The following is a 26,158-nucleotide window of genomic DNA, read 5'->3' as shown; positions in this document are numbered from 1 at the left end:
GAAAACGAAGATCATGGCATCTGGTCCTATCACTTCATGGCAAATAGATGGAGAAACAGTGGAAACAGTGGCGGACTTTTTATTTTGAGCTCCTAAATCCCTGCAGATGGTGACTGCAGCCATGGAATAAAGACACTTGTTCATTGGAAGAAAAGTTATGACCAACTTAGCATATTAAAAAGCAGAGACGGATTCCGGCGCCCGGAGCTCAGCTAGGCAAACCATTGAATATCACGGTAATCTAAGTCAGTGCCCCAACCAGTAACGCTGAAGAAGCTGAAGCTGAACGGTTCTGTCAGGCTTCTCTGATGGCTCAGATGCTAAAGGATATGCCTGCAGTGCAGGAGACCTGGGTTTGATCCCTGGGTTGAGAAGATCCTTTGGAGAAGGAAATGGCTACCTGCTTCAGTATTCTTGCCTGGAGAATGCCATGGACAGAGGAACCTGGTAGGCTACAGTCCATGGGGTCACAAAGAGTCGAACACGACTGAACGACTAACACTTGCACTTTACTTAATATTGCTCTTCATCATTAGACTCTAAACTCCATGAAAACAGAGAAGCAGATCTTTTTCTCCTGTACACTATTATAACTTTAGTGCCAAGCACGGAGCCTACCACATAGTATATGCTCCATAATACTTATTCAATGAAAGAATTATTTAAAATGAGATACCAGTTTTCATGTACTCAATTAATAAGAATATTTTTAAATGATAGCACTGAGTATTGGCAAGGGTTGGAAAATAGGCAAAGTTAATAGTAAAGTTTGTTCTGGGAGACAGTTTTGCAATATTCATCAGAAACTCTAAGAATGAATGCATCCTTTAACTCAGCAGTATTGCTTCTAGTATTATTGGTATCCTAAGGAAATTGTCAAGGACATTCAAAGAGAACAAATAAGTTCAGTTTCAAAGATGTTCATTAGTACATTAATTATACAGTGGAAAATTTCAAACAATTTTATTATCCAACAGATGGAGATTAGCTAGATAAGATGTATTTACATGTTGAAATATGACTGAGAATTTACATAGGTAGTTGCAGTTTTTATTCAATCTATTCATTGCTAGTTTCTAAATATATTCTTTAATTTTTAGTCACAAAGAATAAAACAGAAAAGAAATGTTATAGAAATTATAGAAAATCACTGGAAAACTGTTAGCTGTAATAGACTTTCTTCATATCTATAAAATACCATTACAGGAACTTAGTGTGATTTCCTTTTTTAAAATTTCAATTTTCTTATCATAAAATAGGTGTATATTATTTTGCACAAAATACAGAGAAGCAAAAATAAGGATATAGAAATCACCCATACATACCACCTAAAAAAAAAAATCCCTATTGTCACATAGCTGTTTTCCCTTGAGTCATTTTTCCATGGATGTTTATTTATAGAAATGGAATGATATTAAACATGTTTTTATAATCTGTTTTTTACATTATCCTATATTATAGATATCTTTTTATGTCTTTAAGTAGGCTTCTTTGATATTATTTTTAATTCTCAGTCATATTTCAACATTTAATATAAGTATGTTTATTCCAAGAAACAAATACCATATTGAATGTACCATTTAAGGGGAAATATGCTGTATATTTATCATATTAATTATTTTAAAAACTAAAATAAGGATTTAATCATATCTTAAATATTTTGAAAAATAATTATATAAAAATAATCTCTGACTTAATATTTGTTTAGTGGAATAAATAAAAGCAAATAAAAAAAAAAAAAAGCAGAGACATTACTTTGCCAACAAAGGTCTGTCTAGTCAAGGCTATGGTTTTTCCAGTAGTCATGTATGGATGTGAGAGTTGGACTATAAAGAAAGCTGAGCACCAAAGAATTGATGCTTTTGAACTGTGGTGTTAGAGAAGACTGTTGAGAGTCCCTTGGACTGCAAGGAGATCCAACCAGTCCATCCTAAGGAAATCAGTCCTTGAATGTTCATTGGAAGGACTAATGTTGAAGCTGAAACTCCAGTACTTTGGCCACCTGATGCGAAGAGCTGACTGTTGGAAAAGAACTTGGTGCTGGGAAATATTGATGGCTAGAGGAGAAGGGGACAAGAGAGGATGAGATGGTTGGATGGCATCACCGACTAAACTCCGGGAGTTGGTGATGGACAGGGAGGCCTGGTGTGCTGCAGTCCATGGGGTCACAAAGAGTCAGACACTACTGAGCAACTGGAATGAACTCAACTGAATCTTATTCTCTGGGGTTTTTAAGCGTGTTAGTTTTTGTTTCTGAATGTTTTTATGTTTTCTTTGAAGGAGGAGAATGTTGTGTGAGTGGTTTCTGCATATATTTAAGCAGGTGTATTTTTCTTTACTTTTTTTTTTTTTTTTTGCTAGTCTCCTTTCCTGTTAATAGTTTTTCAGTGCTTTCTTTCATAGTATTTTTAAAGGTGATTTGTTGATTTGTGGCAGGTAAGCCATTCCTCCCCCCTACCCCCGACAAAGATGGTTTGTTCTCTTTCCCTCTCAGTATTATGATTTTTTTCTTTTATAATTATGTTGGCTTCAGTTCAGTTGCTCAGCTGTGTCCCACTCTTTGCGACTGCAGCATACCAGGCTTCCCTGTTCATCACCAACTCCTGGAGCTTGCTCAAACTCATATCCATTGAGTTGGTGATGCCATCCAACCATCTTGTCCTCTGTCATCCCCTTCTCCTCCTGCCTTCAATCTTTCCCAGCATCAGGGTCTTTTCCAATGAGTTGGTTCTTCCTATCAGGTGGTCAGAGTATTGGAATTTCAGCTTCATCATCAGTCCTTCCAATGAACATTCAAGGACTGATTTCCTTTAGGATGGACTGGTTGGATCTCCTTGCAGTCCAAGGGACTCTCAACAGTCTTCTCCAACACCACAGTTCAAAAGCATCAATTCTTTGGGGTGCTCAGCTTTCTTTATAGTCCAACTCTCAAATGCATACATGACTACTGGAAAAAACATAGCTTTGACTAGACAGACCTTTGTTGGCAAAGTAATGTCTCTGCTTTTTAATATGCTGTCTAGGTTGGTCATAGCTTTTCTTCCAAGGAACAAGCATCTTTTAATTTCATGGCTATAGTCACCATCTGCAGTGATTTTAGAGCCCAAGAATATAAAAGTCTCTTACTGATTCCATCATTTCCCCGTCTGTTTGCCGTGGAGTGATGGGTGAAAGTGAAAGTGGTGTCTGACTCTTTGAGATCCTTCTCCAGACCAGAATGCTGGAGTGGGTAGTCTTTCCCTTCTCCAGGGGATGTTCCCAACCCAGGGATAGAGCCCAGGTCTCCCAAGTTGCAGGCAGATTCTATCAGGGAAGCCAAAGTGACGAGACCAGATGGCATAATCTTAGTTTTTTGAATGTTGAGTTTTAAGCCAACTTTTTCACTCTGCTCTTTCACTTTCATTACGAGGCTCTTTAGTTCTTTTTCGCTTTCTGCCAAAAGGGTGGTGTCATCTGCATATCTGAGGTTATTGGTATGTTTTCTGGCAGTCTTGATTCCAGCTTGTGCTTCATCCAGCCCGGCATTTCTCATGATGTATTCTGTATATAAGTTAAATAAGGTGACAATATACAGCTTTGACGTACTCCTTTCCCAATTTGGAACCAGTCTGTTGTTCCATGTCCAGTTCTAACTGTTGCTTCTTGACCTGCATACAGATTTCTCAGGAGGCAGGTCAGGTAGTCTGGTATTCCCATCTCTTAAATTTTCCACAGTTTGTGGTGATCCACACAGTCAAAGGCTTTGGCATAGTCAATAAAGCACAAGTAGATATTTCTCCTGGAACCCTCTTGCTTTTTATGATGATCCAACAGATGTTGGCAATTTGATCTCTGGTTCCTCTGCTTTTTCTAAATCCAGCTTGAACATCTGGAAGTTCACAGTTCATGTACTGTTGAAGCCTGGCTTGGAGAATTTTGAGCATTACTTTGCTGGCGTGTGAGAGGAGTGCAATTGTGTGGTAGTTTGAGCATTCTTTGGCATTGCCTTTCTTTGGGATTGGAATGAAAACTGACCTTTTCCAGTCCTGTGGCCACTGCTGAGTTTTCCAAATTTGCTGTCATATTGAATGCAGCACTTTTACAGCATCAGGTTAGAATTTTCAATCACTCAGCTGGAATTCCATCACCTCCACTAGCTTTGTGCATACTGATGCTTCCTAAGGCCCGCTTGACTTTACACTCCAGGAAGTCTGGCTCTCGATGAGTGATCACACCATCGTGATTATCTGGGTCATGAAGATCTTTTTTGTACAGTTCTTCTGTGTATTTTTGCCACCTCTTCTTACTGTCTTCTGCTTCTGTTAGGTCCAGACCATTTCTGTCTTTCACCGTGTCCATCTGTACATGAATGTTCCCTTAGTGTCTCTAATTTTCTTGAAGAGATCTCTAATCTTTCCCATTCTATTCTTTTCCTCTATTTCTTTGCACTGATCACTGAGGAAGGCTTTCTTATCTCTCCTTGCTATCCTTTGGAACTCTGCATTCAGATGGATATATCTTTCTTTTTCTCCTTTGCCTTTCGCTTCTCTTCTTTTCTCAGCTATTTGTAAGGCCTCCTCAGACAACCATTTTGCCTTTTTGCATTTCTTTTTCTTGGGGACGGCTTGATCACTGCCTCCTGTACACTGTCATGAACCTCCATCCACAGTTCTTTAAGCACTCTGTCTATCAGGTTTTAATCCCCTGAATCTATTTGTCACTTCCACAGTATAATCACCTGTTGGTTAACTAAATGCAGTTTAAAATATCCTCCACCCAAGTATCCTGTGTTTTCCTTTTAGATTAGGCTAGGAACATGCCATAGGAATGGCTTCCTGAATGGCTAAGTGGGTAAAGAATCCACCTGCAATGAGGGAGACCTGGGTTCGATCCCTGGGTTGGGAAGATCCCCTGGAGAAGGGAATGGCTACCCATGCCAGTATTCTGGCCTGGAGAATTTCATGGACAGAGAAGCCTTGCAGTCTACAGTCCATGAGGTCCATGAGGTCGCAAAGAGTCAGACACAACTGAGGGACTTTCATTAGTTGTTTTAAGATGGTTTGTTCTTTCTCCCCTTCAGTGGTATGACTTTTTCTTTTATTATTATGTTGGTTTAACTAAATGCAATTTAAAATCAGCCAAGGAAAAATAAACAGCCAGTCTAAGATAGACTTACCAGGCTGTTCAGTGGTTAAGGCTTGAAACTTCTACTCCAGGGGGCCTGGGTTCAGTCCCTGGTCAGGAAACTAAGATCCCACATGTCTCCAAGTGCAGCCAAAAAAAAAATTTTTTTTCAATCTTAAGAAAGAAATGGACAATTTTATTCGCGCCATCCTGACGATTATAACCCAGGAGACAGTCTCTCAGAAAGTTCTGAGGACTGTTCTGCTATTAGAGGTCAGAGCACAGTTACAGAAGTTTTTGAGACAAAGGATTATACCTCAGATTAACACGCTGACAGTTTATATAGTCCAGCAAGGTGAATTGTGGGTCGTCATGACCCCTTACAGGATTGAGAAAAGGACCCCTAACAAGTTACCTTACTGGTGCCAGGAGGAAATCAATTTTTTTTAGGGGGGAGGTACATAGGAATTCTTGTGTCAAAGGCAATCTATTAACGTATAATACAGATACATAATGCACGCTAAATGGGAAGATAGTGGCTCAGATGGCAAGGAATATTTGGTACACTTTTCTTGTTCTGTCTTAAAAGTAATTTTTTTTCATCACCAATATGTACTGCTCATATCTACATTCAGGTGAGTAACCAACAGAGGTTTTAAAAGTAAGAGTCAAATCAAAATTCAGGATTTTAGAAGGTTAAATTAAAAATGACAGTGATAAATAACCTCATCCACAGATGCTTGGTGTCATATTTATAAGGTTAGAAAACTAATTTGATACATCCCAGCACACCTTGGTCTTATAGGAGTCAGGAAGAAGTGTTAGTGTCTTTTAGAGACAGAAGATAAGAGCTTCAGATTAAGTATTGATTTGTAATAGGCTAAGAATGTGAAGTCTTAGTTCCTTAAAGAAAAAATAAAAACTCTTACAGAGTATTCAGATTTTTAAAAGTCGTATATAAAATAGCATTTTGAAAATGCATTTATATGTTATTTCTGAAAAGAGAAGAATGTGGAAAAAATGCCACCATCAATAAAATGTGGGAGACTGCAGCAAGGTAAGGGGCTAGAGATACAGTGGTAAACAAGGCCTGAATCTGTTACTGAACTCAGGTCTGGCAGCCGGCTGCTTGAAAATCAGTGCTCAAGAGGCAGGTGTTGGTAGAAATGGAAAACATTGCTTTTAATCAGAATGCCAGCAATCTGGGGAGAAGTTGAACTCACATTCCTGAAAACCAGCTCCTAAGGTTCCGCTGAGCCATGAAAGTTTTTAACAGGGAAAAGGGAAATAATCTCAGTTAATCATTAGAGATAGGGGGTCAGAGTCATCATCATTATCCCCCCCGCTTGCAGGCTTGTTGGCTTCTTGTTTCTGTTTAGATGCTATCTTGTTTACACAGTTTGTTCCATACAGTTTGTTTGAAGATTACTGAAGGGGAAACTGGGGAAGAGATCTGGCCACCTGTTAATTACTTATTCTTCATTTCTACATCTTTGATATACAGAGAGAACCAACAGGTTAGGCAAGGTATTGTGTGATCAAAAGTTACGGAAGGGGGAAAAAAAAAAGATTTGGAAGGTGTGCTTGGGCCAGGAGATGAGTGGAGTGTGGGGACGTCTAGTTTAAGGTTACTTGCTGTATAGCTTTGCTAAAGTGACAAGACAAAGGGGACCTCCTGCAAAGAGCTCCTGCAAAGAGCTGCCAAAAGGTGCTCACTCTTTTTGCTTTAAACACCTCACAGTTGAGAAGGGAGAAGTAAATGCATTTATAACAGTAGGTAGAGGCACTTACAAAGGTAATTAGGGATACAAAACAGTGTGGTCACTGTTAGCCGGGAGGCTGAGGGGAAGCATCCAGAGGTAAGGAGAGCTGAGAATCTGCTTGAAGGAGGCCAAGGTTGGCATGGAATGTGAGGGGTCCCCAGAAAGGTTGGAGGGAAGGAGAACGGATACGGAAGGGCTGAGACGAGAGACAAGGGGCTCCTGTGTGAAAGTGACTGGAAGGGACCTTATCTTAAGGAACTGCTCAACTAGAGGTGATAGGATGAGATGAAATGATAGTCACCTTATTCATGTTACTGTGATGCAATGAAAAAATGTGGTTGATTCAGAAAACCACGGACTGCCTGCTCACAGAGCACTGTGCTTTCTGGCATGCTGGAAAACCTGGGGCAGAAAGGTCTGTACAGCAGGAAGTTAACTGACAGTTACACAGCATGGTAGGTAAGGTGTGTTCTTTGAGGAGACGCCTGGATTAACTTTTGCCACAAGTAAATGGTTGGCTTCCTCTGAGATGTGGAAGCCAGGAAGATCAGTCATTGACGACCAAAGTTTGAGATGGTGTATGTAATGCTTTCTTAGAGAAATGAACTTGACTGGAGCTCAGACCGCCTGATGAAGACACCGTGGTTTTCTAGAAAGAACGGGGCCTGATCAAGTGCCACATGTACCTAGTAGCACCTGTGGTTCCCTTGAGGAGCTTTGTGACAGGTGCTCCAGCCAGCCTGTGTGAGAGTGGGGACATAACCACACCCTTTCCCTTTAGAGGAGGAAGTGAGACCATGGGTTAAAATGCCTGTCGTGGAGAAGACGTTCATAAACCACATGGGTGCCTTTGTTATTATGCAGGAGTAGACTAGTTCTCTGTCTTTTTCCCTCCCTCCTCGCCCCCACCTCTCTTTCAAGACAAAGGAAATCTGGCCTGTCCAAGCAGGCGGACTTGAGCAGGCAGAGGCCGTCCACGCGGACCCGTGGCAGGAAGCGTGTGCTCGGCCTGCAGAGGGCTGCAGGGCTCGGGATGCGGTGGCTGGGGCGACGGCGGGCTGGAGTAGGAGTCGGAAGCGGCCGCCTGTGATTGGGTGCCAGGAAGCCGTATGCTAATGAGGCGTCCTGCGGCTTTGACGTGTTTCTGGGCTATTTCCGAGCGAACATGATATTTTGAAGTTTGCCGTTTTACCAAGTTACGGGATGGAATATGGAAAAATGTTTGTGAGGCGGCGAGGGGAGCGACACAAATGTGGCCGTCACTAAAAAGTGAGAGGCTCCCGCAGACGCAGCCGTGGCTGGCGGGTGGAGGCTAAGACTATACTTTCAGGGATCATTTCTATAGTTCGTGACTAGAGAAGTTTCTCTGATCGTGTAGAGCACCCGAAACCACGAGGAGGAGACGCAGCGTTTTCTTCTGAGCGTGAAGTAGGCGTCTGGTGCTGCTTGTGCAGCTGCCATCTGCCATTGATGATCGTTCTTCTCTCCCGTTTGGGAGAGTAAGAGGGAGAAAACGCCGTCTGAGTGGTTTCGTTTCTACTTGATGTTCTAAAAAGTGAGAATTCTGTGCTTTGGTAGTCTTCTTTATGTGAGATTCTCTTTTAATTCTGTTATGGTACTATAGCTGAAATAGGCTTGGCTCCGTCTTTGTTCGCGAAGTGTAGGATATGACATGTGTTCGCGGAGCACTGTGCTGGTTTTTCAGTAGTTGGAAAAGTTTCTCCGCTAAGTTTAGTAATTGCGTATTTAGTCTTTGCAGTCAATGTTCAGGTCTGCCGCGCTTAGCTTTGTTAGTAGTGGAACTCTCACATCCATATGTGACTACTGGAAAAACTCTTTCTCTGACTGGCTATACTTTTGTTGGCAAAGTTGTCTTTGTTTCCAATAATTATGTCTAGGTTTGTTATAGTTTTTTTTTCTTCAAAGAGTGAAAGTGTCTTAATTTCATAACTGCACTCACCATTTGCACTGTTCTTGGAGCCCAAGAAAATAAAGTCTATCGTTTCCATTGTTTTCCCATCTATTTGCCGTGAAGTGATGGGACCGGATGCCATGATCGTAGTTTTCTGAATGTTGAGTTTTAAGCCAGCTTTCACTCTCCTTTTTCACTTCGTCAAGAGGCGCTTTAGTTCCTTTTTGCTTTCTGCCATAAGCGTGGTGTTATCTGCGTATCTGAGATTGTTCGTGGCAATCTTGATTCTAGCTTGAACTTCATTCAGCCCACCGTTTCGCATGATGTACTTTGCATGTAAGCTAAATAAGCATGGTGACAATATACACCCTTCACATACTCTTTTCCCAATTTTGAACCAATCTGTTGTTCCATGTCTGGTTCTAACTTGCTTCTTGACCTGCATACAGATTTCTTGGGAGGCAGGTCAGGTGGTCTGTTATTCCCATCTCTTCAAGAATTTTCCAGTTTGTTGTGATCCTTAGCGTAGTCAATTAAGCAGATGTAAATGTTTTTCTCGAATTCTCTTGCTTTTTTTATGATCCAATGGATGTTAGCAATTTGACCTCTGGTTCTTCTGCGTTTTCTAAATACAGCTTGAACATCTGGAAGTTCTCAGTTCATGTACTGTTGAAGCGTGGCTTGGAGAATTTTGAGCGTTACTTTGCTAGAGTATGAGAGGAGTGCAATTGTGCAATAGTTTGAACATTCTTTGGCATTGCCTTTCTTTGGGATTGGAATGAAAACTGACCTTTTTCAGTTCTGTGGCCATGGCTGAGTTTTCCAAATTTGCTGTCATATTGAGTGCAGCAATTTAAGAGCATCATTTTTTAAGATTTGAAATACCTCAGCTGGAATCCCATCACCTCCACTAGCTTTGTTCGTAGTGATGCTTCCTAAGGCCCACTTGACTTTGCACTCCAGGGTGTCTGGCTCTAGATTAGTGATCACACCATCGTTATCTGTGTCATGAAGATCTTTTTTGTATAGTTCTTCTGTGTATTCTTTCCACCTCTTCTTACTATCTTCTGCTTCTGTTAGGTCCATACCATTTCTGTCCTTTATTGTGCCCATCTTTGCATGAAATGTTCCCTTGGCATCTCTAGTTTTCTTGAAGAGATCTCTAATCTTCCCCATTCTGTCATTTTCCTCTGTTTCTTTGCACTGATCACTGAGGAAGGCTTTCTTATCTCTCTGTCCTTTGGAACTCTGCATTCAGGTGGATATATCTTTCCTTTCTCCTTTGCCTTTCACTTCTCTTCTTTTCTCAGCTATTTGTAAGGCCTCCTCAGACAACCATTTTGCCCTTTTGCATTGCTTTTTCTTGAGGATGGTCTTGATCACTGCCTCCTGTACACTGTCATGAACCTCCATCCATAGTTCTTCAGGTACTCTATCAGATTCTAATGCCCTGAATCTTATTTGTCACTTCCACCATATTACTGTAAGGGATTTGATTTAGATCATACCTGAATGGTCTAGTAGTTTTCTGTAGTTTCTTCAGTTTAAATCTGAATTTGGCAATAAGGAGTTCATGATCTTAAGCGCTCTCTTAAGATTACTATTTTCAGTCTTATGTGCTAGTGTAGCAGCGGGGTCGTTCATCATGAAACTCATTTTTTGTTTTTTTAAACATATGTGTCATATATATAGGCAGTATATTTGTGTGTGTGTGTGTGTGTGTGTGTGTGAAGTCGCTCCAGTGTTTGACTGTGACCCTGTGGGTTGTAACCTGCCAGGTTTCTCTGTCCATGGGGTTTTCCAGGCAAGAGCATTGGAGTGGGTTGCCATGCTCTCTTCCAGGGGATTTTCACGAGCCAGGGGTCAACCATATCTGTTACATCTCCTTCATAGGCAGGCGGATTCGTTACCACTGTCGCCGTTCATTAATGCTGCTGTTGCTGCTAAGTCGCTTCAGTCGTGTCCGACTCTGTGCGACCCCAGAGACGGCAGCCCACCAGGCTCCCCCGTCCCTGGGATTCTCCAGGCAAGAAGACTGGAGTGGGTTCCCATTTCCTTCTCCAATGCATGAAAGTGAACAGTGAAAGTGGAGTCGTCAGTCGTGTCTGACTCTTAGCGACCCCATGGGCTGCAGCCCACCAGGCTCCTCCGTCCATGGGATTTTCCAGGCAAGAGTACCGGAGTGGGGTGCCATTGCCTTCTCCGGTTCATTAATGTTAAACCCCTTTTATTCTCTGTTACTATTCCTCATCCTCTGGGGTCTGGAAGGATTTTCATGGCTGTACTTTAAAAAAAACTTTTATCTATACCTTTTCAAGAGATTGTTGAACCTTCAAAGTTAATCCTTTAATCCTGTTTATCGCATATCCGTTTTCTAACATTTTCATTTATTTCATCAAGGGTATTTGGTTGATTGTATTTGCTTCTTCAAAAGTTTTGATTACTTTTATTTTACATAAATTTCCATTTCCTCTACTTTTAGGGTTATTTTGAAGATTAAATGGTGTGATCCATGTACATGGCCTGGAAGTACCGTAGAAGTAGTACTGTAGAAATACTATTAAAGTGCTATAGAAATAGTAGTTTCCTAATGAACAAGGGAAACCACATTTAAGTAGTTTTTTAATTTTGTTAGGAGTTGAGGTACATAATCTTTCTTACTTACCTGACAGCTTTTTTTTGTTCTTTTTACCCATGTCCGACTCTTTGGACCTTCATGGCCGGCAGCCTGCCTAGGCTGCTCTGTGCTCTGCTCTCTCCTGGAGTTTGCTCAAATTCGTGTCCATTGAGTCAGTGATACTCTCTGACCATCTCATCTTCTGCCTCCCTCTTCTCCTTTTGCTTACGGTCTTTACCAGCATCAAGGTCTTTTCCAATGAGTCGGCTCTTCCCATTACGTGGCCAGAGAATAGAAACTGCAGCTTCATCATCAGTCCTTCCAATCAATATTTAAAGTTGATTTCCTTTAGGATTGACTGGTTTGGTCTCCTTGCAGTCCCAGGGACTCTCGAGAGTTATCTCCAACACCACAGATTGAAAGCCTTTTTTCCTCGGGCCTCAGCCTTCTTTATGGTCTAACTCTCCCATCCGTACATGACTGCTGGAAACACCATAGCTTTGACTTGGACAGTATGAAAAGGAGGCCAGGTAGGCAGTGCTTAAAAGGCCCAAACCCCTTGGTCCTCTGGGATAAACCCTGTGCCTTTCTCCACCACAGCCTGTGTCAGTAGACTGGTTTTACTGCATGTGGACCCAAGTTTGGTTTGGTACCAACAGTTTGAAAATCATTTATATGGTATTTCTGAAATAAGAAGAATGTTGGAAAATGCTGCCATCCATAAAAAGTGTACGGCTGCCATGGACCCAATGGAGGTTGCCAGGTTAAAGTCAAGACTGGTTTTAGGAGTTATTATTTCTATAATTTGCTGTTACTAGAGATGTTTCTGTGTGGAGTCCTCAAAATCTGAAATCCACGAGGAGGTCCGTTCTCTTCTGAGTGTCAAGTCAGCTCTTGGTGCTGCTAATTGCCATTTGCCTCTGATGACTGTTCATTTCCTCGGGAGGAGTATGAGGGAAGGGACTCTTTCTGAGTGGTTTCGTCCCCTGTTACTGTCCCAGAAGGTAGATGAATATTTGCCATTAGGGGCTGTTTTCTATATTTTTTTTTCTTCACATGTTCAAATTGCACAATACTTTTTAACCTATGTAACAGATGTTGTGGTTTTTTTCCCTACCTAACTTTCGTGTAAGCTGTGGTTTTTCTTTCTTTTGACCACACCGTGCGGCCTATGGGATCTTAGTTCCCTGACCAGGGATGGAACCCACGCTGCCTGCAGTGGCAGTGTGGAGCCCTAACCACTGGACCACCAGGGACATCCTAATTTTTCTTTGAAATGAAGGAAAGTTTGTCTGATGCAGTTTGGTGTTTTAGTTTCCTGATTGAATTTATAGGTATTATGATTTGAGGGTTTATTTTCATGCTTGGGGTGGGCCGACCAAGGGTAATGAAACAGTTACTTTCCCCTTCTCTACTCTCCTGTTAGCCAGGTCACTCTTTCCTGACACATGTAGACAGACATCCCTTCCTGATATTTATTGTGATTTATTTCTCCATATCTCAGTTCAAGGTAAGGAAATAGGACCTGTGTGTGAATGCTAACTCACTTCAGTCCTGTATGACCCTTGGTGACACTATGGACTGTAGCCTGCCAGGCCTCTGTCCTTGGGATTCTCTAGGCAGGAACACTGGAGTCGGTTGCAGTTTTCTCCTCCAGGGGGATCATCCAACCCAACCCCTCGTTTCTGATGTCTCCTGCATTGGCAGTCAGGTTCTTGGCCGCTAGTGCCACCTGGGAAGCCCACAGGACTTTAGCCCAGAAGAGGAATGACAGAAGGCAGAGTTTGGCAAAAGGTGGTGGACAGGAAACTAAAGGTAGTGGGCACTGTTGAAAGAGAGTGACATCAGCTGTACATTTGAAGGTCACTCTAAAAGCTATGTGGCGGGAGTCCCCTGGTGGACCCGTGGTTAGGAACCCACCTGCCAATGTAGGGGACACAGATCCCACCCTTGCTCTGGGAAGACGCCACATGCCGCAGAGCAGTTAAGTCTATGTGCTCTGCAGCCTGCGTTCTTCGTCGGGAGAAGGAGGAGCCTGCACACCACAAGGAAGAATAGCCGCTGCTCATTGCAACTACAGAAAGCCCCCATGCTGCGAAGAAGACCCACACAGTCCAAAATGAAATGAATAAATAAATCAATAAAAATAAATAAAAGCTGTGTTGTGATTATATTTCTGGGGAGGGGTGGGGTTCCAGGTGTGAGGACCAGTGAAACACATACTGCGTTCCTCTCCCTGGGAGATGATGGTAGGGGCTGATAGAGAAAGACGGGATCTGCAAGAGATGTTAAGCGGTAAGGTTGACAGGACTTGGGGGTTGGTTTGTTGATGAAACTTCAATTCAATGTCAAGAAGAAACAAAAATTTTATTTTAACCAGTCTGAAGGTTATAACTTGAGAAGCAGATTCTCAGAAAGCAATTAGAAGGTAAAGTCACAATTACCTACCTTCTTCAAAGAATCGTACATCAAAATGACATACTGAGGGCTTCTCTGGTGGTACAGTGTACAGCGTTGGCAGGAGACACAGGTTCCATCCCTGGTCCAGGAAGATGCCTCATGCCAAGGGCAACTAAATCCTGTGTGCCCCAACCAGTGAACTCCGTACCCCCATCCTCCACAGGGTCCATGCTCTGAAACAAGAGACAATGAAGAGTAGACCCCACTCACTACATCTCAAGACCCTGATCATAGCAACAAATAACCAGCCAAAAATAAATAAAATGTTTAATGTTTTTTTAAAGTAAATATTAATATTTTACATAAAGTTCACCGAAGAACAGGTAGTCCAGGTGAACCTGTACAAAGTAAGCAGTAAGTAGCCTCTGCTATAGAGATGAGCAAGAATACGATTCTTTCAAGAAGTCTCGTTGCAGGTGTTAGAAGGAAAAAACATCACGGTTTTTTGCAACCTCCACAGAGCAACTAAGCCCAAGTGCTCCAGAGCCCGAGCTCTGCATCAAGAAAGAGAAACCTAAAAACCTAAACACCGCAGCGAAGAGTAGCCCTGCTTGTTGACGTGGTTTTCTCCACTTAAAAGCAGCCTCCAGAGAGAGGCCTTCCCTGAGCATCCAAATCTGAAGTGGCCTTCAAATCCCTCTCTGAACTCTTATCATCCTCTATATGCCTCATCATCTCATCCTCTGGGTAACTGTTGTCACCTCTCCCCTACCAGGGTGTAAGATTTTTGTGAGAGTAGGGACCTCTGTTTGCCCAGTACCTAGAGTAATCTTTAGCACATAGGAAGCCAAACCGGGATGATGGTTAAGGTGACACCTACCAGCTCGGCTATTGACAGACCTCAGGCCTTTCTGTGCCTTAGTTCCCCCATCCCTAAAAATGGGATGATTGTACTTGTATTGGTCTCATAGTTAAAGCAGTTAAAATGATGAATGGAGGCTGGCAAACTCACAATAAATAGTAGCTAGTATTGTCATAGTTGGCAGTCAGGCATTTTTTGGGAGAAGAAATGATGTCAAAGGCAGCAGTCAGCTTTATTTTAAAAATTCAGAAAGTGTGAACAGGTAGTGCAATCCTATGGCAAAACCCCAAAGGTTCTGTTTTCCAGGGCTGGTTGTCAGCTACCCAGTCCCCATCTCTGCCTCAGTCATGGTGACCTCTCATGACAATTTGAAAGTCTAACTTCTTGGAGAGGCTTGAATGCAGCCGCTCGGAGTTTGAGTGAGCTCCGGGAGTTGGTGATGGACAGGGAGGTCTGGCGTGCTGCGATTCATGGGGTCGCAAAGAGTCGGACAGGACTGAGCAACTGAACTGAACTGACTGAAGGTTGAGTAATCAGTGCTATCAGCTAGGTTCTCAGGAGCAAAGGCAGAGACCTGCCCTTTCCTTTACAGCTTTCAGGGGCGGGGAGGCTTTAGTCTATCTGTGCAGCAAATGCCTCCTGGGCTTTAAAGACTGGGGTTGTGATTGGCTGTCACTCTGTATTATGTAAATTAAGTTTGATTTTTAAAAACAGTTAAATTACATTTTCAGTGAAAATGTTCAAATGAATTAATAAGTGAGAACATTTGAAAGCTGATTGCAAGAGCTCTTCCTGGTTTTTTTCCCAGTAGAAGAAAAAAATGGCAGTGGTGGGAAAACGGTTGCCCTCAGTGAAAAGTTCACAGCTAGCACAGGCCCGGCAGCGGCTGGGAGTGGAGGATAAGACTATACTTTCAGGGATCATTTCTATAGTTTGTTACTAGAGAAGTTTCTCTGATCGTGTAGAGCACCCGAAACCACGAGGAGGAGATGCAATGTTCTCTCCTGAGCGTGAAGCCGGTCCTTGGTGTTGCTTCTGCAGCTGCCATTGACCATTGATGATCGTTCTTCTCTTCCTCTGGGAGAGTGAGAGGGGGAGGACACCATCTGAGTGGTTTCGCTTACAATTGACTTTTTCTGAAAAAAAGTGAGTCATTGGTAGTGTTTCTTATTCTATTTTAGTTCTCTAACATATATCTATATGTTTCAATGAGATGTACTTTATTTGCCTCCCTTGTAGTTCAGTCAGTAAAGAATCTGCCTGCAATGAAGGGGACCTGGGTTTGATTCCTTGGTAGGAAAGATCCTCCGGAGAAGAAAGAAATGGCAACCCACTCCAGTATTCTTGCCTGGGGAATTCTGTGGACAAAGGAGCCTGCCAGGCTACAGTCTAAGGGGTCCCAAGAGTTGGACACAGCTTAGCTACTAAACCACCACCACCTTATTGCCAGTGGCCTTTGTCACAGCACTGGAGGGTTTACCTTTTCTAGCTTTGTGTGAGCTGAGTCATTCCAGTCATTTGTCTGTGTGTAACGTGACAGGTTTCTCTATCATGGGTTCCCTAGGCAAACACACTGAAATGGGTTGCCATCTTCTTTTCCAGGGTATTTTTCTCCAGCCAGGGATTGAACCCGCGTCTCTTTTAGGTCTGTACCACTATCGCCATTATTAGTCAGTGTTAAACCTCTTTTACTCTCATTGCTATTAAATCTATGTAGTTGTTCCATGAGTTTCTCTTTATGGATCTATAGTGGCCAAGCTTTCATTGTAGGCCTAAATTAATTCTCGGTCCTCTTTAAATATTGGGAGCGGTGAGAGGAGCCATTTATGCTCTGGAATATGCCTTGGTCTGTTATTTACTAGTTGTGGGTTCCTGGGAAGTTCCTTGACCCCAACCTGTCTCTCTATGTAAATGTAATACAAATAGCATCAACACACAGAGCTGTCATTAAGGGTGAAATTAGATAAAGCAAGGACGGTAGGTGAGCACTCCTTTCCCCCTTTGTGAGAATGCCCCTCCTTTAAATGAGAAATCCCTCTTTCTCCAGTCTTTACTGTAGCAGCACCACCCACTGAATTGTTCAGGTGCAAACCAACATGTCAATCTTTGAAACCTCTTTCCCTGACACCCCACCCCTCCTCCTGCAGCAAGCCCACCAGTGAGTCCCATCCTACCAACTGAATTTCCAGAGCAGCCCCGGTTTCTCCTTCTTCCTTGCAAGCTACCATGATCTCTCCTTCAGACACCTTGCTTGCAGTGGCCTCGGAACTGGTCTTCACAGCTTCCAGCCTTTCAATGGCATCCCCCATACTCAAAATCCAGACTCCCCGGGAGTTGGACTTGCCCAGAAGATCCTCAGACATCGGCCTGCCTGCTCTTGCTCCTACCCTGTGTTCTCTAGCTGTCTTTCGGTTGCTGGCACACACAACCGTGTTCCTTTCTTTGGGTCATTGTATTCATTGTTTTCCCCACTTAAATGCAGCCTCCAAAAAGAGGCCTTCCCTGAGCACCCAAATCTGAAGTGGCCGTCAAATCCCTCTCTGAACTCTTATCATCCTCTGCATGCCTCATCATCTCATCCTCTGGGTAATTGTTGTCACCTCTCTCCCCTACCAGGGTGTAAGCTTTTTGTGAGAGTAGGGACCTCCGTTTGCCCAGTACCTAGAGTAATCTTTAGCACCTAGAAAGCCAAACCGGGATGGTGGTTAAGGTGACACCTACCAGCTCTGCTGTTGACAGACCTCAGGCCTTTCTGTGCCTTAGTTCCCCCATCCCTAAAAATGGGGTGATTGTACTTGTATTGGTCTCATAGTTAAAGCAGTTAAAATGATGAATGGAGGCTGGCAAACTCACAAAAAATAGTAGCTAGTATTGTCATAGTTGGCAGTCAGGCATTTTTTGGGAGAAGAAATGATGTCAAAGGCAGCAGTCAGCTTTATTTTAAAAATTCAGAAAGTGTGAACAGGTAGTGCAATCCTATGGCAAAACCCCAAAGGTTTTGTTTCCCAGGGCTGGTTGTCAGCTACCCAGTCCCCGTCTCTGCCTCAGTCATGGTGACTTCTTATGAGAGTTCGAAAGTCTGAGTTGGACAGGCTTGAATGCAGCCGCTGAGATTGAGTAATCAGTGGAATCAGCTAGGTTCTCAAGAGCAAAGACAGACCCGCCCTTTACAGCTTTCAGGGGCAGGGCAGCTTTAGTCAATCTGTGTAGCAAATGCCTCCTGGGCTTTAAAGGCTGGGGTTGTGATTGGCTGTCACTCTCTATTATGTAAATTAAGTCTGATTTTTAAAAACTGTTAAATTACATTTTCAGTGAAAATGTTCAAATGAGTTGATAAGTGACATTTGAAAGCTGTATTATTGCAAGAGCTCTTCCTGTTTTTTTCCCCAGTAGAGGAAAAAACGACAAAGTGGTGGGGAAACAGTTGCCCTCAGTGAAAAGTTCACAGTTAGCACAGGCCCGGCAGCGGCAGGGGGTGGAGGTTAAGACTATACTTTCAGGGATCATTTCTATAGTTTGTTACTAGAGAAGTTTCTCTGATCGTGTAGAGCACCCGAAACCACGAGGAGGAGATGCAGTGTTCTCTCCTGAGCGTGAAGCCGGTCCTTGGTGTTGCTTCTGCAGCTGCCATTGGCCATTGATGATCGTTCTTCTCTTCCTTTGGGAGAGTGAGAGTGAGAGTGAGAGTGAGAGGGGGAGGACACCATCTGAGTGGTTTTGTTTATAACTGTTCTATTATGTTAGATGTTGTTTACTTTTTGGTCTTACTTGAGGTTATTAGAGCTATAATTCTTGTGTTTGATTGTGTTATATTTTCTCTGAGAGGAAACTTGTGAGTGGTTCCCTTCAGGTCAGTCAGTCAGTCAGTTGTGTCTGACTCTGGAATTCCCAGTCCATTATCAACTCCCCACAGCTTGTTCAAACTGAAGTCCATTGAGCCATCTCATTCTCTTGTCCCCTTTTTCTCCTGCCTTCAATCTTCCCCAGCATCTGAGTCTTTTCCAATGAGTCAGTTTTCTGCATCAGATTGGAGTTTCAGCATCAGTTCTTCCAATGAATATTCAGGACTGATTTCTTTTAGGATCAACTGGTTGGATCTCCTTGAAGTCTAAGGGACCCTCAAGAGTTTTCTCCAAAAATAAAAAATAAAAAAAGAGTTTTCTCCAACACCACAGTTCAAAAGCATCAATTCTTTGGCACTCAGCTTTATTTTTAGTTAAACTCTCACATCCATACATGACTACTGGAAAACCTGTACCTTTGACTAGATGGGCCTCTGTTGGCAAAGTAATGTCTCTGCATTACTAATATGCTGTCCAGGTTGGACATAGCTCTTCTTCCAAGGAGCAAGTGTCTTATAATTCCATGGCTGCCATCACCATCTGCAGTAATTTAGGAGGCCCCCAGCCAAAAAAAAAATCTCTTACTGTTCCCATTGTTTCCCCATATGTGGACTCTGGAGATCCTTTGGAGAAGGAAATGGCAATCCATTCCACTACTATCGCCTGGAAAATCCCATGGACAGAAGAGCCTGGTAGGCTACAGTCCATGGGGTCCCAAAGAGTTGGACACGACTGAGTGACTTCATTTTTAATTTCCCCATATGTGGTTTCCATACATATGTTCTTTATGTGGTTAAGTAGATTTTTCTGCTAGTGTCTTGTTTTTTGGTTTTTATTTCATATATTTCTTGGAGGTGAAGTTTGTCTAGCTAGCAGCTGAGCCTGTTTTTCTCCCGCTTGTTCAATGGGTACTGAAGTATCCTTCATTTGATTTTTTTGAGTGAAGGGCTTTTGTGGTTCTGAGGTAAAGGATAAGCTTGCAATGCAGGCGGGTTCGATCCACAGGTGGGGAAGATCCCCTGGAGGACTTGGCAACCCACTCCAGGATTCTTGCCTGGGAACTGCCAAGGACAGAGGAGCCTGGTGGGCTACAGTCCGTAGGGTTGCAAAGAGTCAGACACGACTGAAGTCACTGAACATTTCCCACAGGCTGCAGGGAAATACATAGCAGTCTGGGCTTTGATACTCAATTAGCTGACACACCGATATTGTTATGTATAATAGGATAGGAAATTGCTTGGAAAATGGATTCAAAGTAGCTTTAAACTTAATTTTGATATATCCTTAGTTGTTTTAAGATGGTTTCTTTGCCCCCTCAGTGTTGATTTTTTCTTTTATTAGGTTAGTTTGACTAAGTGCAATTTAAAATCAGCCTTTTTAGTATAGTATGCTGATCTTTTTATTTTCTTCATCTAAATATTTCTCTTTTGAACCTCCCTTTTAAATTATTTCAGGCTAATAGATCATATATTTTTCCTGACATCTATCTTCGAAAGTTACTCTAGCTTTATGCTGGGGCTGTTAATACATTACACTTGTCATTGCACCCTGAGCTAGAGAAATCAGCAAAATCTCTTAATTCTACTGAATATTATATATTGTTCTCTTTAGGTAAAAGCAGGCTTAATTTCCTGTTAGAGGTAGTAATGCCTTTTGAAAACTGCCCTTATTTAAGTACTCATATTCAGGGAATTCCCTGGTAGAGATGGTTGGATGGCATCACTGATTCAATGGACATGAGTTTGAGCAAACTCCCGCAGGAGTGGTGAAGGACAGGGAAGCCTGGGGTTGCAAAGAGTCAGACACGATTGAGTGACTGAACAGCAACAACCACTGGTTAGGACTCCACGTTGCCACTGCCAAGGGTTCAATCCCTAGTTGGGGAACTAAGATCCTGCAAGTCAAGTGGTGCAGCCAAGAAAAGAAGAGAGATAAACAGTGAGAAATAAAGTATTTCCTGTCATATAAGTAAACAAGGATGTCACAGTCATCAGCAATCGCAGCCCCCCTAGATGTGAGCTGTGAGCCCTGAGGAAACTCAGGAAGAACATCTGCCATCCATTGAGCACTGTCAGACCGCAGCCACTCCCCATGGTGAGCTTTGAGGAGGCTCAGAACCGCAGCCACTCCCCATGGTGAGCTTTGAGGAGGCTCAGAACTGCAGCCACTCCCCATGGTGAGCTTTGAGGAGGCTCAGAACCGCAGCCACTCCCCATGGTGAGCTTTGAGGAGGCTCAGAACTGCAGCCACTCCCCATGGTGAGCTTTGAGGAGGCTCAGAACTGAGACTGCTGGCCCCCGTTCGCTGAGTATCAAAGGAGTGTTTCCGTGAGCCCAAACTCTTGCCTCATCCATAGACAAGCACTAAATTCCTTCACTTGAGATACCTGGTTTTCTTTAATTAAGAATAATCTTTTGACATTCAAACTACCTGCCCTTTGTTGCAACACTTCTATAGAACCTGGCTCCTCCCCTCGCCTCCTCAGAGCAGTTCTCTCAGGGTCACTTGAGATGCTATCTCCCAGGCTTGGAAGGCCTAAAATTTCCCACCACATAAAACAACTCTCCACTTTGAGGTTGTGAATATTTTTTTTAAATCCATAGCAACAGCATATATTCAGCCAATTCAATTTTCATACCAGTAAGTTAAGCCAGTTTCCCCTTGCAGTTTCACTTACCCTGGTCCCTGTGCTTAAATTTTTAATTATCACTTTTGTCCTATTTTCACTTTTCACTTGAGTTCATGGCTTTAAGAAATCACTTGTCAGGAAATATCTGGAACATGCTTTCTTGAGTGATTTTTTTAAAAACGTATTTTTCTGTTTAAAAAAATTGTTTTGTTTTGTTTTGTTTTGTTTTGTTTTGGATGCTGCACAGCCTGCAGGATCTTAATTACCTGACCAAAGATTGAACCCATGCCCCTCGCAGTGGAAGCATGGACTCCTAACCACTGGACCAACAGGGAAGTCCCTGTTAAAAACATTTTTATTATAAAAATTGGGACTTCCCTGTTGGTCCAGTTGGTGTAGGGACTTCCCTGTTGGTGTAGGGAGCCCAGGTTCTATCCCTGGTCAGGGAACTAGATCCCACATGCCACTACTCAGAGTTCAGATGCCTCAGCTAAAGATTCCATGTGCTGCTATGAAGACCTATTGTGGGTGCATACTCAGTCAGTCGGTCATGACCGACTCTTTTCAGCCCCCTGGACTGTACCCCACCAGGTTCCTGTGTCCATGGAATTTTCCAGGCAAGAAATACTGGAGTGGGTTGCTGTTTCTTCCTCCAGGGGATCCTCCCTACCCAGGGATCAAACCTAAGTGTCTTGCACCTCCTACATTGGTAGGCAGATTCTTTACCACTGTCCTACCTGGGAAGCTCCTGGTGCAGCCAAATAAATAAATATTAAAGAAAAAATGTTTTTATTGGGAAGCCCTGGTGGTGCAGTGGTAAAGAATCCTCCTGGTAATGTAGGAGACTCAAGAGATGAGGGTTTGATCCCTGGGCTGGAAAGATCCCCTGGAGAAGGAAATGGCAACCCACTCCAGTAGTCTTGCCTGGAGAATCCCATGGCCAAAGGAGCCTGGTGAGCTATAGTCCATGGGGTCGCAAAGATTCAGACACAGCTGAGCACACATTCCCAGTGCTTTGACAAAGCTGGGATGTCCTTCAGTCTTTTATTACAAAAAATTAGTTATTTTAACCAGTGGAATCAAAGATATACAAATATAGTCTAAAATTGCTAATCTGCCTTTATGAAATTGGTATCACACTATAACGTTCTGTAAGTTGCTTTTCTCATATTTTTGAAATTCATATATTTTAAGAAACAGGAAAACACAACAAAATCATTCAAAATCACTGTCAGCAGAAATTCAGAGCCGTCTCTGATGGTGTTTGTTTTGTCTTGTTTTGTTCTTAATGCTTAAGAAAGTAGTAGTGGATAAAAAAGTGGTAAGTTGATACTGTAAGTTTATTCATTTGGTTGTTCATTTAACAAACATGATCAAATGGACTTTATATCGGAGCAAACAATAAAGGAGTGAACAAATAGCAGTTAGTTTAGTGTGTGTGTGTGTGTGTGTGTGTGTGTGTGAAGGACAGAGTATGTACAAGATGTTACAGGAAGTAGGCACTGAAAGGCAAATTGGACCAGACTCTAGAATGCCATAAATTCCAGGCTAAAGAGCTTCTCCTGAAATGCAGTGGGGCCCCATAATCCTTGCCACTCATGTCTTCAGCCTGCCTTTTGTCTGTGGAAAACCTGTGTTACCTAGTGTGTGTGTGGGGGGGTCCAGCTGCTCGCTGCTCAAAAGCCAGTAAATAGGCCAGGTTGGTGGAAAGAAAAATTTGCTTTATTTCAGATGCCAGCAACTTGGAGGGTGGTGGACATCTAAAAGCACCTGTATCACTGGCACAAAATAGATTATCATTTGAAAAACTTTATATATTCATTTTTGGCTGTGCTGGGTTTTTGTTGCAGTGCCTGAGATTTCTCTAGTTGCAGCGAACAGGGGGCACCTCTCTAGTTGCGGTGTGAAGGTTTCTCATTGTGTTGACTTTTCTTATTGCGGAGCACCAGTGCAGTAGTTGTGGTGCAGGGACTTAGTTGCCCTGCAGCATGTGGGATCTTCCCAAACCAGGGACCCAACTTGTGTCCCCTGCATTGGCAGGCAGATTCTTAACCATTGGACCACCAGAGAAGTCCAAAACGGATTACTTTTTAAGCTTAAATCCCATTACTGGTTAAAAAAGTGTTGGAATTTTAATTTTTACTATTTATAGTTCAGTTCATTTCAGTCACTCAGTCATGTCCGGCTCTTTTCGACCCCATGAATTGCAGCACACCAGGCCTCCGTGTCCATCACCAACTCCCGGAGTTCACTCAGATTCACGTCCATCGAGTCAGTGATGCCATCCAGCCATCTCATCCTCTGTCATCCCCTTCTCCTCCTGCCCCCAATCCCTTCCAGCATCAAAGTCTTTTCCAGTGAGTCAACTCTTTGCATGAGGTAGCCAAAGTACTGGAGTTGAAGTAGGTGTTATTTGCTAAACTCTGTTAGATACTTCAAATCCGTCATTTTAGCTCATATCCACTCATTGATTGAACCCCCTAATGTTGCCTGCTTGCTTAGATTTTTGCTTTTCCCATTTAATAGTCCATTTTGTCTATCTGTATTCTAATTGATAGAGATCTAATTCATTTTAGTTAACTGCTTTACATTTTATTATGTTTTATCATAATTTATTCAACTGTGCCTGTACTGGTAGATATTAAGATTTCTTTATTGGCTGTTTGTTTTACTAGAAACAATGCTTTGATAGAGTACTTTGTAATAAAATTTTATATAATGGGTTTTTAATACTCAAAGTGGGATTTCTGGGTCAAATTTTTAATATATTTTGCTACATTGCTTTCCAAAGGCATTGTAACTGTTCACACTTCCAGTTGCATTTAGGAAAGTGTCCCGTGTTCCCACCTCTTCTGCAGCACTGAATATTTTCTCATTTTTCAATTTTTTTTCAAGCTTTGGAGGAAGTTTTTTCTTCTTCCCACTGTTTCAACTCAGACTTCATGTTGTATTGGTTTATTGAATATTCCAGAATAGGGTGAAATGTCCATCGTTTCCAACATTCCTGGCAGAACAGCTTGTGCAAAGGAACGTGATAAGTACGAGGGGCTGGGAGACTACAGTCCACAGGGTTGCACAGAGCTGGACACGACTGAAGTGACTTAGCACACATGCACACACATGGTTCATTATGGCTGAAGTGAGGGGGGATTTGGTGCAAAATAAGGCTGGATAGACTCGTGTGGGCCAGACCCTATGGGACTTGGTAAACTGTTTAGAGAAAGGCTATCTTTAGCCCGAGAGTTGGGAAGTAACACTGGACTAAAAAAAATGCACAACGTGAGAGTTACGACTCAAGTTTTATTTGGAGTAATATGAGGACTGCAGCCTGGGAGACAGGATTTCAGATAGCTGAGAAACTGTTCCATAGAGGTAGGGGGAAAGGTCAGTATATACGTGATTTTGGTAAAGGGAGGGTACATTCAATCAAGCACATTTTTTTTCTTAGAAAGTTTCTGCTGCTCTCGTGAAGCTTCTGCAAGTCACGAGAAAGTGTTGTCACCATGAAGGATTTTAGTGCTTTCCTAACTATGGAAGAATTGGGCTCATAAAGTGAGCTCCTAGAATATCTAACTGTCTTAGGACCTGTCCTGCCAGTTTTCTCCAAGCACAGAGTGCCTCATTTCTGCTCTCCGCCTCGAACTCCTTCAGGGTGTGTTGAAGATCAGCAGCATATGATTTAAACCTTGTAGAGGTAGGTAGCAAGCACCCATGGCAACCGCCAGATTGTAGCTGACACTACCAAAGCTTTAAGCAGGGGAATGACGTACTGTTCTGCTTATTTAAACGCAATTTTTATCTACATAAAAATTCCTTGGTTTGGAAAAAAAAAAAAATCCCAAACAATATTTTTATTTTGGCCTTTTGATCATAGCACAAAGCGGTTTGCAAATGTAATAGGTTTTGGCTTCAATTTGTTCCTTCCACCATCCATTTGGTCCTCTAGTGAAAGGCCTCCTTGCTTCGGCCGCCAATCTCAAAAGAGGCGGATGGCTGTCTGCCGCGCAGTCTGTAGTCGTCAGCTTTTTGCGTAATCCTGATGCTGCGGGCCTGCCCGGACAAACGGGGAGGGGTTGGAAATAACTGGCGTGTGATTGGCTGCTTAAAAACCGTATGTTAATTAAGTAGCAACTAGAAATGTCCTCTGAACCGGTGAGAGTGTTCCAAAAGCTTTGTTAGTCTTTGGTAATGCAACGATTCTTTAGAAAACACATGCCACATGCCAGTGTATATTTTGAAAGAAAAATGCGTTTAAAAAAAAAAACAACTCACCATCAGTACAATATGTGTGCCTTTTGTACACTTCCTGAATACCAGGAGTGTGTAGTTAAGACTATACTTTCAGGGATCATTTCTATAGTTCGTTACTAGAGAAGTTTCTCTGAACGTGTAGAGCACCCGAAACCACGAGGAGGAGATAAAGCGTTCTCTTCTGAGCGTGAAGTCGGCTTTTGGTGTTGCTTCTGCAACTGCCGCTAGCCATTGATGATCGTTCTTCTTTTCCTTTCGGAGATGAAGAGGGAGAGAACGTAATCTGAGTGGTTTCAGGTAATTTTTAAAGTGGTGTTATACAAGAAGCTTGTAAGTGTTTTATTTGGAGCATATGATTGGCTCTCTTTTTTTCTTTGGAGTAGGAGCGATTCAGTTCAGTTGCTTAGTCAAGTACACCCAAATGTCTTTCTATCGAGTTGACGTCATCCAACCGTTTCATTCTCTGCCATCTGCTTTTCTCCTGCCTTTAATCTAAAGCGTCGGGGTCTAATAAGTCAGTTCTTTGCATCAAGTGGCCAGAGTATTGGAGTTTTAGCTTCAGCGTCAATCCTTCCAAAGAATATTCAGGACGGGTTTTCTTTAGAATGGACTGGTTGGATCTCCTTGCAGTCCAAGGGGCTCTCGAAGAGTCTTCTCCAGCACCACAATTCAAAACCATCAATTCTTCGGTGCTCAGCTTTCATTATAGCCCACTTCTCACATCCATACATGATTACAGGAAAAACCATAGCTTTGACTAGATGGACCTTTCTTTGTTG

General features: G+C 42.7%; 1 protein-coding gene, 4 non-coding genes and 1 pseudogene across 12 annotated transcripts in view; all 6 read left to right on the top strand.

The window, feature by feature from the left end:
- The window catches only part of TEX14 (testis expressed 14, intercellular bridge forming factor), a 126,513-nt gene that overhangs the window by 34,929 nt on the left and 65,426 nt on the right, over nt 1-26,158 (top strand). The window contains exon 1 of one of the 8 annotated variants that reach the window (XM_060395122.1): nt 8,181-25,709. The exons of the other annotated variants lie outside the window; for them this stretch is intronic. The gene's annotated coding sequence lies outside the window, so the exon portion shown is untranslated. Of the gene's footprint in view, nt 1-8,180; nt 25,710-26,158 lie in introns of those variants that run through there. 8 annotated transcript variants of the gene reach the window in all.
- LOC114117125 (small nucleolar RNA U3) lies at nt 8,181-8,395 on the top strand. Its single transcript, XR_003590910.2, has one exon. It is a non-coding gene; the product is annotated as a small nucleolar RNA U3 (small nucleolar RNA).
- On the top strand, nt 12,168-12,373 carry LOC114117132 (small nucleolar RNA U3). Its single transcript, XR_003590917.1, has one exon. It is a non-coding gene; the product is annotated as a small nucleolar RNA U3 (small nucleolar RNA).
- LOC114117129 (small nucleolar RNA U3) lies at nt 15,559-15,772 on the top strand. The gene has a single exon (XR_003590914.2). It is a non-coding gene; the product is annotated as a small nucleolar RNA U3 (small nucleolar RNA).
- Nucleotides 18,142-18,373, top strand: LOC114117128 (small nucleolar RNA U3; annotated as a pseudogene).
- LOC114117130 (small nucleolar RNA U3) lies at nt 25,458-25,671 on the top strand. Its single transcript, XR_003590915.2, has one exon. It is a non-coding gene; the product is annotated as a small nucleolar RNA U3 (small nucleolar RNA).

Source organism: Ovis aries, chromosome 11 (assembly GCF_016772045.2).
Source record: "Ovis aries strain OAR_USU_Benz2616 breed Rambouillet chromosome 11, ARS-UI_Ramb_v3.0, whole genome shotgun sequence".
NCBI lineage: Eukaryota > Metazoa > Chordata > Mammalia > Artiodactyla > Bovidae > Ovis > Ovis aries.
Note: the sequence above shows the minus strand (reverse complement) of the source record. Positions and strands in the feature narration are given on the sequence as shown.